This window comes from Myotis davidii, unplaced genomic scaffold (assembly GCF_000327345.1).
Source record: "Myotis davidii unplaced genomic scaffold, ASM32734v1 scaffold436, whole genome shotgun sequence".
Lineage (NCBI taxonomy): Eukaryota > Metazoa > Chordata > Mammalia > Chiroptera > Vespertilionidae > Myotis > Myotis davidii.
In genome coordinates this window covers 3,437,380-3,451,197 of record NW_006292604.1, presented here as the reverse complement: position 1 = coordinate 3,451,197, position 13,818 = coordinate 3,437,380, and the positions used below count along the sequence as shown (strand labels likewise).

The 13,818-nt window shown below is 38.0% G+C and overlaps 1 long non-coding RNA gene across 1 annotated transcript in view; it reads left to right on the top strand.

Moving 5' to 3' along the window:
• Positions 1–3,368: 3,368 nt before the first annotated feature.
• Positions 3,369–13,818, top strand: part of LOC107183463 — a 17,682-nt gene continuing 7,232 nt past the window's right edge. The window contains exon 1 of the long non-coding RNA XR_001514252.1: positions 3,369–3,487. This is a non-coding gene — a long non-coding RNA (uncharacterized LOC107183463). The remainder of the gene's footprint in view (positions 3,488–13,818) is intronic.

Sequence of the window (13,818 nt, the reverse complement as noted above, 5' to 3'; positions counted from 1 at the left end):
ATTACTATTCTTGGGGGAGGAAGTGGAGTGGAGGTGAGAGAAGAGATTGGAAGAAAACCGTACACCTATGGATGAGGACAGTGGGTGGGGAGTGAGGGCAGAGGGTGGGGTGGGAACTGGGTGGAGGGGAATTATGGGGGGGTGGGAGGAACAACTGTAATAATCTGAACAATAAAGATTTAATTAAAAAATATTTTGGGAGGAGCCAATGAATATCAGTATGAAAACACTTTAAACATTTTCTTCCCTCCTTCTTCCCTTTCTCCCTATCCCATGTAATTCACCTAGTTATGCAAATTCATTGATGTCTCCTTCCAGAAGCCTCAGACTGGGGCCATTTCCTGCAGGATAATAGCTGCATACAAAAATTTATTAGAAGATAAAATATACTGACTGACTGTCAGTCCAGGCCTTGCTGCAACTCTTACTGCAAGTGTCTGGATCATGACCATTCCTCAATCAATTATTACTTTGCTCTCAGGCTCCAAACCAGAATTTCATTAATCTTGACAGTTTAAGTTTTGGTTTTGTGGTTATGGGATTAGCAGTATATTCAAACTGTGGGTTCCATTTGGGGTTTTCTTTAACACCATGATTCATTCTTAATGCTTATTCTAAGGTCCCTATTCTACTAAAAAAAATGTCCATGTGCATTTTAAACTTTATATAGTTTAAACAATTCTTTGATAGTCATTTCTAAGGAAGCAATGTTATATTTAAATATGAAATATTTAATGACCACTGTGTATCTTAGCAAATGGCTCCATAAGCAGTTGTAGGAGTTAACAGTGACTGGGGGAGGGGGTGTAAGATCCACACCTCTGAAGGGTATCTTCAGTGTCTGCCATCTCAGTAGACCTTCTCCACTTTGTGTTTGGTTTTTTTATAACAGCCCCTAGAATTTTCTTTGGAAACCATACCCATCATGTTTGAGCTACAATGTGTGAATTTGTTCTTCAGTCCCACTGAGATGTGACAAAACTAGGGAAACATGCAATGGAAAAGGAACCTAGCTAGAAAATGAAAATCTTTCAGTCTGATCCCAGCTCTGCCACTAACTGGCTGTAAAACCTTGACAAATGTACCTAAATTACCCAAGTGTCTACACTTACACAATAAGGGGTTGGTCTCCCTATGACCTCTGGGGCAAGTTCAGCTACTGGTTCTGTGACCTTTCCTAAGAGAAGGTCTGAAGAGTCAACATTCAAGGACCTGTTAGGAGTTTATTTCTATCACATGCAAGATAATCGATCTAAACCAAGCACTTGCACCTTGTTTTTGAAATTGTTTATTGAATAACAAATAATAAACATTGATATGTTAACAGTAATTCTTAATTGATAGGGGCACAAGGGTAGAATAAAAATATTATTTTTATCTTTTCCTCCTTTCCTCCTCCTTTCTCTTTCCTTTCTACCCTTTTACTAACCAAATGTGTAATTAATTAATCAACTGAATATGTTTAACATTATGTTCTGGCTAAGATTTGCTGCAGATCTCAGCTGACCAGGCAAGAACAAAAAGACTTATAATCCAGCCCTGAATTTACACCCCTGGCCATCAGGAATGCAGAGGCTGATCGATTAGGTCTCAAAAAGACCAGAATGACACAAGCACTGCTTGACCTATTTCAGAACACTGACCATTCTGTTCCAGGGATCTGTAATGAAGACATTTATCAAGACCCAAGGCCCCTACAGGGGGTCAAATTCCAGAACTACAAGTCACCAGAAACCCCCTTTTACTACCTACCCACATCCCTTTTCCCTGATTCCCCTGTATAAGCTTTCTCCTAACAAGCTTAAGGGAAGGTACATTTAGAGTTTTTACCAGTCACCTTCCCAGATTTCCACCATCTGATATTATTAAACACACACTTATACCCCAATTTCTGTCTCTGCTTTAGGCTGGGTGGTGACAGGCAGCATGAGCCCTGGACTCGGTTGACCTCCAGTTTTATAATGAGAGGGCATAGAAAACAGAAGGCTGTAATATATCAAATAATCAATTCAAGAGAATTTGCCAGAGTTGACTCTTGAAGGACATAAGCCTCCAAGTTGAAAAAGTTCCATTCTTAGACGAGTATTTGTGTAAATTTAGAACCAAAGGAATAAAAACAAGTTTCTAATAAATTCCAGAGAGAAATAGATAGGTCATCCACAGAGGAATGATCAGATTGGTACCAGCCTTCTGGTCAATAAGACTGATGTTAGATAGTCATGGAACAAAGCTTTCAGAGATCTGAAAGAAATAGATTTTGGACTAAAATTCTATGTCTGGCCAGTTTTTCAGCCAAATGTTTGGAATAAACACAGTTTCAGACATACAAGTTTTTAGAAATATCACTTTCCACACATGTTAAGCTGGAGCAATAATTTAATCCAAGATAGACAAAGACACATTTTAGGAAAGGAGGCCTCCTACCCAAGAAGAAGTCCCAGGATTAGCACTCTGAATGTCTAGATGACAGTGAGGGACAGAATGTTCCAGGAGAAACAGTAAAACAAACATATGAATACTCCATAAAATGTCTGCTCAAATCAATTATTGAAATGTAATCTTAAAATAAAGGGACATAGTGGTTAAGAAAAAATTAGAAACTCTTGTTTATGAAAAAGCTCCAAAAGAATAAGTTTTCAAGTGAACTACACTTAGTGTGTTGATTTAATTAAAAATAGAGACTTAACTATAGTAAGAGGTTGTGTATTAAGAGACAAAGGAATAAATAAATAACTCCTAAAATTGAGTAATTGAAGCACCGTAATACAAGGTAGTATTTTTAGGGATGATGAAAAGAGCAACAAAAAGAATCAGTTAAGAATCCTTAGAAATGATTATCAAAAGGTACAAACTTCCAATTATAAAATAATGGGTATGTAAAATACAGCATGGTGACTATACTTAATACTGAATTGCATATTTAATCGTTGCTAAGAGAGTAGATCTTAGAAGTTCTCATAAGAAAGAAACATAATTTTGTGTGTATGATGTATTTTTATCTAGACTTGTTGTTATGTTCAATATACTCAAATGTCATACACCTAAACTAATATAATATATGTCAATTTTATTTCAATTCAAAAAATAAAAGAATTAGCTGAAAGAATTAAAAGGGGTTGCCTCTAGATCTTATTTTGAAGTAAAAAAACAAAACGGGAACAAATACAGTATTTGTATTTGCATGTGGCCCGCAGGCCATAGTTTGAGGACCCCTGTCCTAGACACTAGCAAAGTGAGCCTGGAGCAAGATACTGTTGCAGTGGGGGATGGCGGGAAAGCAAAGGTGAGAGACATAAGTAAAAATCAGAGTGTCTAGGAAGAATTAAAGGGAAGATATCCTAAAACTTCCAGGAAATCTCCATCAATTAAGCAAAGAAAAAAAAAGGCCTCTATTATTCTGTGAGCAACAAACCAAACTGGGTTGGGGGTCTCAGGCAATTCGTTCATATGATTGCAACGACAGACAGAAACTCCCAGATTGGAGAGGGTTCCCCTGAGGGCTCCCAGGTTGGAGTGGGTGCAGGTCGGGCTGAGGGACCCCCACCACCCCTGTGCATGAATCTTCGTGCACCGGGCCCCTAGTATGTAATATTAGAAAAGATTTTAAATACTGTTGATATATGAACACCAAATACATGTTACTCTATATGGTATGATCTAATTTAGTAAAATAAATAAATATTTGATATGTTTTTCTTTCATATTTCAGGTAATTTATTTTATTTATTAAAATTTATTAAATTGAATATGTATGTGTATTATTTATTTTTACTAGATTTGACATTTATACATGTATTTTTCTAAATTGAAATATGTATAGTTAAAGCCATTTATGGTGACTGACAACACTGGAAAAATAGACAAGAAGAATTTGGAAAGCCAATTTCATGTGGATTGAGCAACCTTAGTATTTAGTATCAAGGCAGGAAGATTTTGTGGTCTACAGAGTTTATATGAGGCCAGGTAGATTTTCAACCAGCATAGTTAGCTTTTAGCTAAGAGTTCTTAAGCATTAGTCACTAGGTGTTTTTGATTTTGTCAAGTGTTTGCAACTCACTATGGCTCTGATCCTAAAAGACTTTTTGTGGAAATGGGGCCAAAGGCATGGGCCTTTAGCCAGCACAGATGGCCCAACAGTGCAAATTGCAGCATTTTGACTTTGAACTTACAGTGAAGGCAAGAGCTTCAGCAAAGCAGTGCATTTGGTAGATGCTAAGGCCTTAGGCTGCAGACTGCTGTAGTTTATTAAGATGCGGGCATAGCTTGGCCTGGTATCACGGCGAGGCTAAAGTGAGATTAGTACTTGCAAGTATAGGCAAGTCAGCAAGGTTACACAGGAGCCACAGAACACCAGGAAGTGTCTAGCTTTTAGGTGTTGAGATATCTTGTGGCTAAGACTTAAGGTCTTTTGCTTCAGGTGGCAGTAAGTGGCGTGCCATTGTGCATTCAGGGCACAGGTTGAAACTGTGAAGCACTGACCTTAAATTTGTGTCTGGTTCAAAGGCTCAATCATATAAAATGAAAATAGTAGGGAAAAAATGTTTGGGCGAGTTTCAGAATGATAATTATTGTAGCTGGGCATGTGGAGATCACAGTGCCCAAGGGATTTGTAGGAGGGAAAAGAAGCGGAAGAGTGTCTAGATTTTAGAAGACCAAGCGGCTGAGGCACCAGCTGTCACTAGGACCTCAGGGGCACCCGCTCCCGCAGCCTCAATAGCAACTTCTGTTCAGAAATTCTGAGGGTGCTTTTTCAGCAGCAACAAATATGACCCTAAGGTGACATCTTTTTCTAGAAGGCAGGGTTTTTGTGTTTTTTAGGCCAAATTAGTACCATTCCAAGAAGCAAAGGAAATGTGTCGTTATACACAGGCACACAATACCTCATGGAATACCTAGGAGTCAGTACTAACAATAAAGCTCATCTCAGGAGGGAAGTGCTTAAAGGGACCTGGCAGTTAGAAGATTTCTAATAGGTTGGGTGAGAAGGAAAAATATGGGACCCACATATTAATAAATTCGTAGTGACAAAAGTGATCATTTGCTGAGTGGTTCCTATCAATTAAATTCAAAGAATGTGGATTGTAGAAAAGTAGACTGGCTGGCAGCCCAAAAAGAAGTAAATATAGTTACCATCTACCATCTGTTTTTCAGACACCAATAGAATGTCCTTTGACAACACTTATACGGGGTGTAAGAGAACAGGATACTTACCGTGGATCATTGCTCTAAGGGTAGCCTTTGGCTCATATTCTAAATTTGGTGAGTGTGAGGTTAGGATTACTTTCTGAGTCCTATTTTAGAGTCCAAATGAAGTGAGAATGATGTCTTGAGAATGATTTAGGAATTTCTGAGGCCCTAAGAATTCCTCACAGTTCCCAGGCTGCAGCTACTGAAAAAATACAACTCTCCCCAGGGGTAGTGAACCCCTCTGACTGAACTGAACAAAATTATAAATAGGGAAGGATTACTTTTGGAATTTATTTTTTAAAATATATTTTTATTGATTTCAGAGAGGGAGAGAGAGATAGAAACATCAATGATGAGAGAGAATCATTGATCAGGTGCCTCCTGCATGCCCCACTACCTGGGACTGAGCCTGCAACCTAGGTATGTGCTCTGACCGGGAATCGAACCATGACGTCCTGGTTCATAGGTCAGCACTCAGCCACTGACCCATGCTGGCTGGGCTGGAATTTATTTTTAAAAGTCAAAGGAATTTGATTTGGAATTTGCATCACTTGGCTTTAACTTGCAAGAGTAGATATTCTTTGAACTTTAATTTTTCCCTAGAAATTTAATATTGTCAGAGGGCTTAAAGATAAGATTGGGACATTTTCATTGCTTTAATTTTATGAACAGAAAGTCTTTATGCATTTTATGATTGGAGAAGCATACCATTGCCATCTAATTTCATTGCAAAACTTCTGATACCCTATATAAAGCAGCCTGGCTAGAAAATACTTTGGTTTGAAGGTTGTAATAATAGTAATACTATGTTGAATTTCTACATCATATATACTTACAATTACATATATGTTATATATAGTATATGTAATACATATTGTATAATAGTTACATATTTTTGTAAATTCCTAAAGACTAAACTTGGCTCATACTTTTCTCCTCTTTGGGAACCATCCTACTTTATGGAGAGCTTAAATTCTACTCTGCTCCTCCAGGGCCAAGCCATCCCTTAATGGAGCTTGATCTCCCAGCATCCAGAATTGCCTATGGTTGGAGGGTTTAGTGCAAAACTTTGGGCTTCAGTTAGCGGATGGTTTGGTTTCTCATGCAAAGCTATGTGCTCCAACTTAGTCTTTATCAATAATGAAGACATTATTATAACCTTCCTCTTCTACTCTTTATTTCTCAATTGATTAAGAACTTGGGCTATGAATAGGGATGTCTTATTTAGTTCCTCTCAGATATTGCAGTAGTGTTATGTGCATGTGTAATGTATTAATTGTTATCCACATATATAAATAGGCATAAATGTATATAATATTTAAACAAATGTGTATTCAAATATATTATAGATGTACATATATATATTTATCAATGTCTCATATATGTATATGTGGGATTGCTAGTAATAATTTATTTATCTTCTTTGTACATTTTATATTCCCAATTCTTTTCTATGTAAATTCACTAATCAGAAAAAAGTTACAGTTTTAAAAATACTAAGTTCAGTTGTTACCATAACTTGTCCTGTTTCTTTCTCCTTTCTGCACAAATTGCCCTCTTCTTTTTCCAGAATGTCTTCATAAAACTAATGAGAACTTGTTCCAATGTATTTTATTTGACTTACATGTTTTTCTCCTTGGTCATCCCCATTACAGATTGACCTACTTAAGAGGAAGAGTTATGTCTTAATTCTAGTTTTTATCACAGGCACATAACAGCATGCTTTGCATAAAGTGAGCACATTAAATATTTATTGATATTAAGATTATATCAGATGAAAACTTTTTCCCAGTAATTGAGTTGAATGCCAATGAAATAATTCTAGAAAATAGGAGAAAAACAACATGCTAAATACATACAATGAGGTATTTCCACATAAGGGTCATGCCATGGTCCAATAAGGTTGTTATGGAAAATTTAAAAATAAAACTATATTCCATGAAGCAGCAGATTTCGATCAGACTCCGGTGCACCATATCTGCTGTGAAGTAAAATAATGGGAGTGTGTTTGGAATCAAGCCTAGGCTAAATAATTATGGAAACATAGTGAGATGTGCTTAATATTTCCTCAGAGGCCATAACAAATCCTCTTGCCAAATCAACAAATCCTGTAATCCCATCTCTTGCGAGACTAGATGATTGAGTAACAGGCTGCAGATGTGAAGTCTTTAAGCTTGTTTTCCCATTGAGAAGCTCATCAGGCGGCACATAATGTGATGACTCCCCCACCTATGAGGCCTCAGAGCAGCCAAATCCAGGCTTGGGAGCACACTGAAATCACGTGGAAGCTGTAAGAATGATTGATGTCTGGTTTCCAGCCTACCTCCCCGAAACGCCCCAGCTCCTGATTTAATTGACCTAATGAGCATCCTGAGCATCCAGAGTTTTAAAACCACCCCAGGTAATTCTAATATGCAACCAAGAGAGACAATCACTCCTTGAGGGTCTCCTGGAAGTCTTAATGCGTTTTTTCTGTCTATAGGTTGTCCCAGACACACCTACTTTCTGCAGATTCAAGTGAAATCATGCAGGTTAGTTCATGGTTGGCCTGGAATTGCAAAGATAACTTTTTTTTTCACCTTAGGGCTTCATTTCCAGCTTAATGGTGCTCTCCTTGAATCCCCATTCTCCCTCAAGAAAAATGTGCTTCCATTGCATAGAGTGTTAGCCTGTTCTGTTGATGTAAAAGAGCTGGGGATGAACAGTGTGCTATAAGTTAGGAAGAAAAAATAAGAATAGTTCTGACTATGAAGACTGTTTTTCCTGTCTTACATTAAACAGTTTCAGACTCTTATTTGTCATGGCTAGATTTTGGAATGCCTTGATTAAAAATATATATATATAAGTACTATAATAAATTTTAAAAGCTGTTAAAAATTACAAATGTAATTATTAATCCCAGTAAGATCTACTTTTTTTTTGAGGGGCGGCAGGGGAATGAATACATGTCTTTCTCATTCTGATTATTTAGCATGCAGAAAATGTTTAGTACACATGTGAATTCACGAACTCAGCATTATAACTCTGTGTCTCCTCCAGGATTCATTGTTCAAATAGATTCCTCCAGAATTCTATTGTTCTATGGCAGTAGATTGCATATGGTGATAGTTTAATTTGTCCATTTTGCCATTTCTAAGATATTTACTGTCATATTATCTGGTCCCTGGTGGTCCCAAGGTCCAGATGTTATCCTCATTCCAGCTCCCAAATCCCAAAGCTATCCAGGCATCATGGCCCAGTTTTCTTTCTTCTTCCTTCCTTCCTTCCTTCCTTCCTTTCTTTCTTTTTCTTTCTTTCTTCTTCCTTCCTTCCTTTCTTAAATACTAGAATAAGCTCTCACTGCTCAGTTTTTATGCTTGCCTTGGGAGCAGTAAAAACAATACTCAAGCTATAAGTAGTTGGTCCTTAACAATCCTTTTGAACTACAAACCACATTACATTTCCTGTTGGTCATGAGGGAGTCAGAGAATTCTCAGAGCAGTCATTTATGTGATGAAATATAAGTATATTGTTGAGTAAAATACAGCTATGGGAAGTTAAATAAACCTACAGTGTGTTAAATAAATTTACAGCTTGAAAGAGGCTTTCTTGTTAATGTAAAGAGCTGATCAAATCTGTAATGCTGAGGAAAATCAAGGATAAAATTTATGTATGAAACAATTGAGAACAAAGACAGCACCCTTCCTTTAAATACATGTTAACTATGGACAACTGTAAAATGAAAATTATCCTGGATTTATCTTCACAAGCCATGGACATCCTAGCAACACCTCTTATCATTCTTATCTTCCTTCCTCCATAAAGATGACAGGTACTGTTGAATAATGTATATTTGCATATGGATCAATAGTTAATGACACACAATTCTTATTTTCATGTATTTTTTTAAAGCTTACAACCTTGGAATAGCTATACACCAAGTCTCAATTTCTTAAATGACTCCAGTAAATCATTTCTATTCATGCAGTTCTAATGACCACCTACTTAGATTGTACATTCTAATTAGCCCTAGGAAAATTCATTTTCCAAAAAAATTGTTTTTACTATCTTATATTCTACTCCTGGCACCACCAAGGTATATTATCTGTTCTAGCCTAAATAGACCCTCAGATTCTCCCATTTTCCCCAATCCCTTGAACTTCCTGAAGTTGTGTTTATGATACAGAGATTAAATACACTGAAGTTACAAAACAAATCTAAGATGGCAAGAACCTTTTATATTTTAAAAGAATTGTTAGACTGTTATCCAGTTGTCTACTTTGGTATAACAAACCACCTCAAAACTAAGTGGCTTAAAATGATTTATTACTATTAGTTTTAAATCTTTGAATTGACTGGGCACAGTTGGGTATGTCTTACCTAGCATTTCTCAAATGGCTATAGTCACAGGGTGGCTGGGGCTGGATGTGAAATGACTCAGAAGCCTGGCACCTCTGCTGGGATGGCAAGATCAGCTCTCTTTTTCCATGGGGTCCTTCCACATGGCCACCCACCGAGGGCTTCCTCACAAAGAGGAAATGGCGATCTCCTGGTAGGTAGACTTTTTACTTGGTGATTGGCTTCTCCTTTCATATGTGTTTCAAGAGAACTAAGTAGGCACCATAAGGCATTTTCTGACCTAGATTTGGAAGTCATGAAGCATCATTTCTGTTGCATTCTACAGAGTATGTGGGACCAGTCAAGACTCAATGTAGGAGAACACTGATTCCAGGAGTCTAGTACACTGGGCATTGGCGGGGAGGGATTAACCACACCTGTAATCTTGAAAACATTGCATGTTTGTTATAGGAAACTTCTTTTTTATTGGGATGTTTATTAGAGAGCAATGTAATTGTCCACCAAAATGTCTAATTGCTGCCCTAACCAGTTTGGCTCAGTGGATAGAACATCGGCTGACGGACTGAAGCGTCCCAGGTTCGATTTCAGTCAAGGGCATGTACCTTGGTTGCGGGCACATCCCTGGTGGGAGATGTACAGGAGGCAGCTGATCCATGTTTCTCTCATCATCGATGTTCTGGTTCTCTCTCCCTCTCCCTTCCTCTCTGTAAAAAATCAATAAAATATATTTTTTTAAATGTCTAATTGCTTGTCAAAGGAAACTGAAATCTCCTCACCCATCTTATGATAATTAAATGCTGATTACGATTTCATTCAAAGTATCACAATTTATTCAGTAAGTTTAAAGATTTTATTTTTTTTCATTTTGAAAGACATATGAAAGACTTTCTTCCTTGTATATGTTATTTTTTTTCCATTTAAATAAATAAGTAATTCTGCCAATTTATTTTTAAAGCACAAAATAGAATCCGTTTTTTCCACAGCAGGAAAACTTTAAAAATGTAAAATGCTCATATGACCACAAGGAGATGGTAGTATCAGAGCTGGGGATGCTACACTCTTCAGAGTCAGGCATGTGGGGAAAGAAACCCAGAGAGCAGGTGTGGTAGAATCCCGAAAGACCAGGTGGTGCTTCTGAACCTGTGTTTGGGTAACAAGAGAGCACTTAGTTCTAGTCTGATCCTCACACTAGACAGTCTATCCAGTGCCTGCTCCATGGATCAGGCTTCCAGAGCAGAGCTCAGTTTCCTGAAGGACTGAGAGAGAAGGCAAGGTGCCACACAGGCAACTAAGATTTAGGGCCAGTAAAAAGGGACCAAGTTATTAGGACTGTAATTTATTGCAGAAGCATGTGTCTCCATTTTAATAAGGGAATTACAGCCAATGTAATATATAAAACACAGTAGGCTTTTTATAAGGGGACTTTATTTATCAGTGGGGTTTTAATCAGTGGGTTTTTTATAAGTGGGTTTTTTTAATAAGGGGACTTTATTTTCCACTTAAGTTTTAAATGGATGTTTCTGATTGATAAGTATCTCTCCTTCAAGCAGTGTTTCAGAAACCATACACTTTCCCTCTTACGACTGTCAGTTTTATCATGAGGATTTCAAGGTTGCCATGCCCATCTGCACACAGCAGGCACGAGAGGGGGAACGGGATAAAGGAATCATGACTAAGAGATTTTCATGGGCCAAGAATGGAGGTGATACACTAATTTTGATCACAGACCTCAGTGACATGTCCAAAGCTAACTGGGAAATGGAACCTTAGCCATGACAAAGGTGATGGGGGATGTGATTAGCTGTGTGCCCAGGAGCAGGAAAACAGGGCTTTGGTGAGTACTTAGCTGGTATTTACCACATGGTGGAACTAGAATAGAGACAGAATTAGAAAGGCTTGAACTGACTCTAATGGTATTCTTATGTTTCCTCTTTTTCCTCAGGCAAGAAGAGTCCCAGAATCTTGGGAAGGGCTAAACCAACCAGGAGGTTTAATGTCCTAGTCTTATAGATGAAAAAGACAAAAGAATGCCATAGCAGGATATTGTATATATAAATTTAACTTTGACCAACATTAATTCTACAAAACAAAAGGATATGAATGACAGTGAATATAGAGAGCCTAGAGAGAGATCAAATAAGCATTGTTGGAAAAGTGTATAATAGAAAATATAGGCTGAGAAATGTCAGTAACAAAAAACAAACAATAAAGGATACAATAATAATAAAAGAAATAGCTGCTCATAGAAACAGTGCCATTACATAAGAAAATTGAAATTTGGTCAGTGCCGTTTCTCTTATGGAAACTAAGAAGAAATTACTTCTTAAACGTAGAAATTTCCACTTTATTAATTTTCCTAGTGAAGACGTATAATGCTGGTTGACTGATGGGCATTTATTTTACTTTGACTACCCACATCGGACTTGATTTTGCTATCAGCAGACTAAAAAGCAGCCACTGAAATCAGACTTAATCTTCCATTTTATTCTATCAGCCTCAAGAGTTAAATAAGTTATCTATAACTTTTCCCTTTTGTACTTTTAAGCACATATGCATTTTTATCTTTGTTTTAAATTTACTCTACTTCTTAGCTTTAAGGCATTTAACTTTTTCTATATTAACTTAAATCATTTCCCTGGGAAAAATAAAATTCCTATCAATTTTGGTGACTCTTGTGTACAGGAAGCACAATGGGACCTCAGATAGTGAGAGGTCCCTATAGCCAGACCAAACAGAATCCTTACATTTGAGAGTAAAGTGTGAGAACTTGCTTTTGCATCCCCTTCACAAGGCACACATGGATCTGTGAAGTAATAATATAGAGAGGACACTTACTAATATAAGGCATCGGAAGGCCAGCGGGTTATTTTCTTAAGCAGCACTCATCTAATCCATTTCCTAAGTGCTGTGACTTTGCAGCAATTCATGAGGGAGGGAGGAAATGGAAATGGTTGCTTAATAGCCCAGAAGAATTTCCTAGAGATGCTTCAGTACTAACAACTTGTCTTCCTCTGCCTATGATCCATGAATAACAAAACAATTGAAAATGAAAGTGAGACTGAAAATATTACAATGACTTCTCCATTCAAAATAAAACATGGCATTGCAATAATTACGGGAATGAATCACACCTCTTCCCCCCAGGCCCCCCAAAAATCCCCACAACTTCCATTGCTCAGCTTGAAGCTTTCTAATGCTTGAGAATAAAGTATCATTTTAAATTTTTTCTTTACTCCACGTGTGAACACATTCAGCCTAGGGGTGAAATATCCAAAAATATCCCAGTTTCTCTGCTCAACTACCTCCTACCCCAGCCTGTGCATCATTTTCCTCAGTGGCAATTCCTGCCAAGAAAGGATTCCTGGTTTAAGAATCAGACTACTTGGGTTCACACTGTCCCTCATCCCTAGCTATCACTTTGCTTATAAATAAGTCACTCAATTTCTACAGATCTCAGCTGTAAAGTGAGAAAGATGGGATAATCACTAGGACTTCCAACTACTTCTAGGATTCTATAATTCTCTTCTGTCCTTTTACAGACAAAGCTCCGAAGTGTTAGCATAGGTAGCTAGTTAGTTATAAATAAAGGAAGGGAGCAAATCAAATCAGACATTAAACATAATAAAATAGGGAGCCAAGTCAGGAAATAAGCCGGTTTCACTAGGAAGGTGCAGCATTCATTGGCTCCCCAGGGGACCACTGCACCCTTGCCCTTCAGGACCTAATCCCCAAAGAGGGCAGAGAGGATGTTAAGGGCCATTAGCTGGGATCACCAAGGAGGGATAACATAGCAGGGGGAATTCTTACTCAACTCTGCTGCGTGCATGCCCGGTAGAAGCCAAAATGGCTCAGGGGAGGTCATTCTGCTGAGGCATGCTTAGTAGGAGCCAAGATGGCAATCATGAGGCCTCTAGCCTGGGAAAAGGATCAGATTGGATAAGGAATATGGAAACCCCCTCAGCTTCCCCTCAAAAGGTCCAGAAAATGGGTTGGTTAATGGGGGGACCCAGCACAAATCTTGGAAGAATTAGGAAATTGGTTAGTTAGTTTGAAAGAGTGCCTGAAACTTCCCAAGCTGGAGATAATATAATCAGAATGTAAGAGGAGAACCAAGATAGTGGAGTAGGTTAACACCAGAGTTTGCTGCCTCGAACAACCACTTCAAAAGTGAAACTAAAAGACGGAACAGACATCACCCAGAACCACAGGAACACTGGCTGAGTGGAAGTCCTACAACTAGGAGGAAAGAGAAACGCATACCAACACTCAGAGGAGGCACAGTGCTGAAGTCAA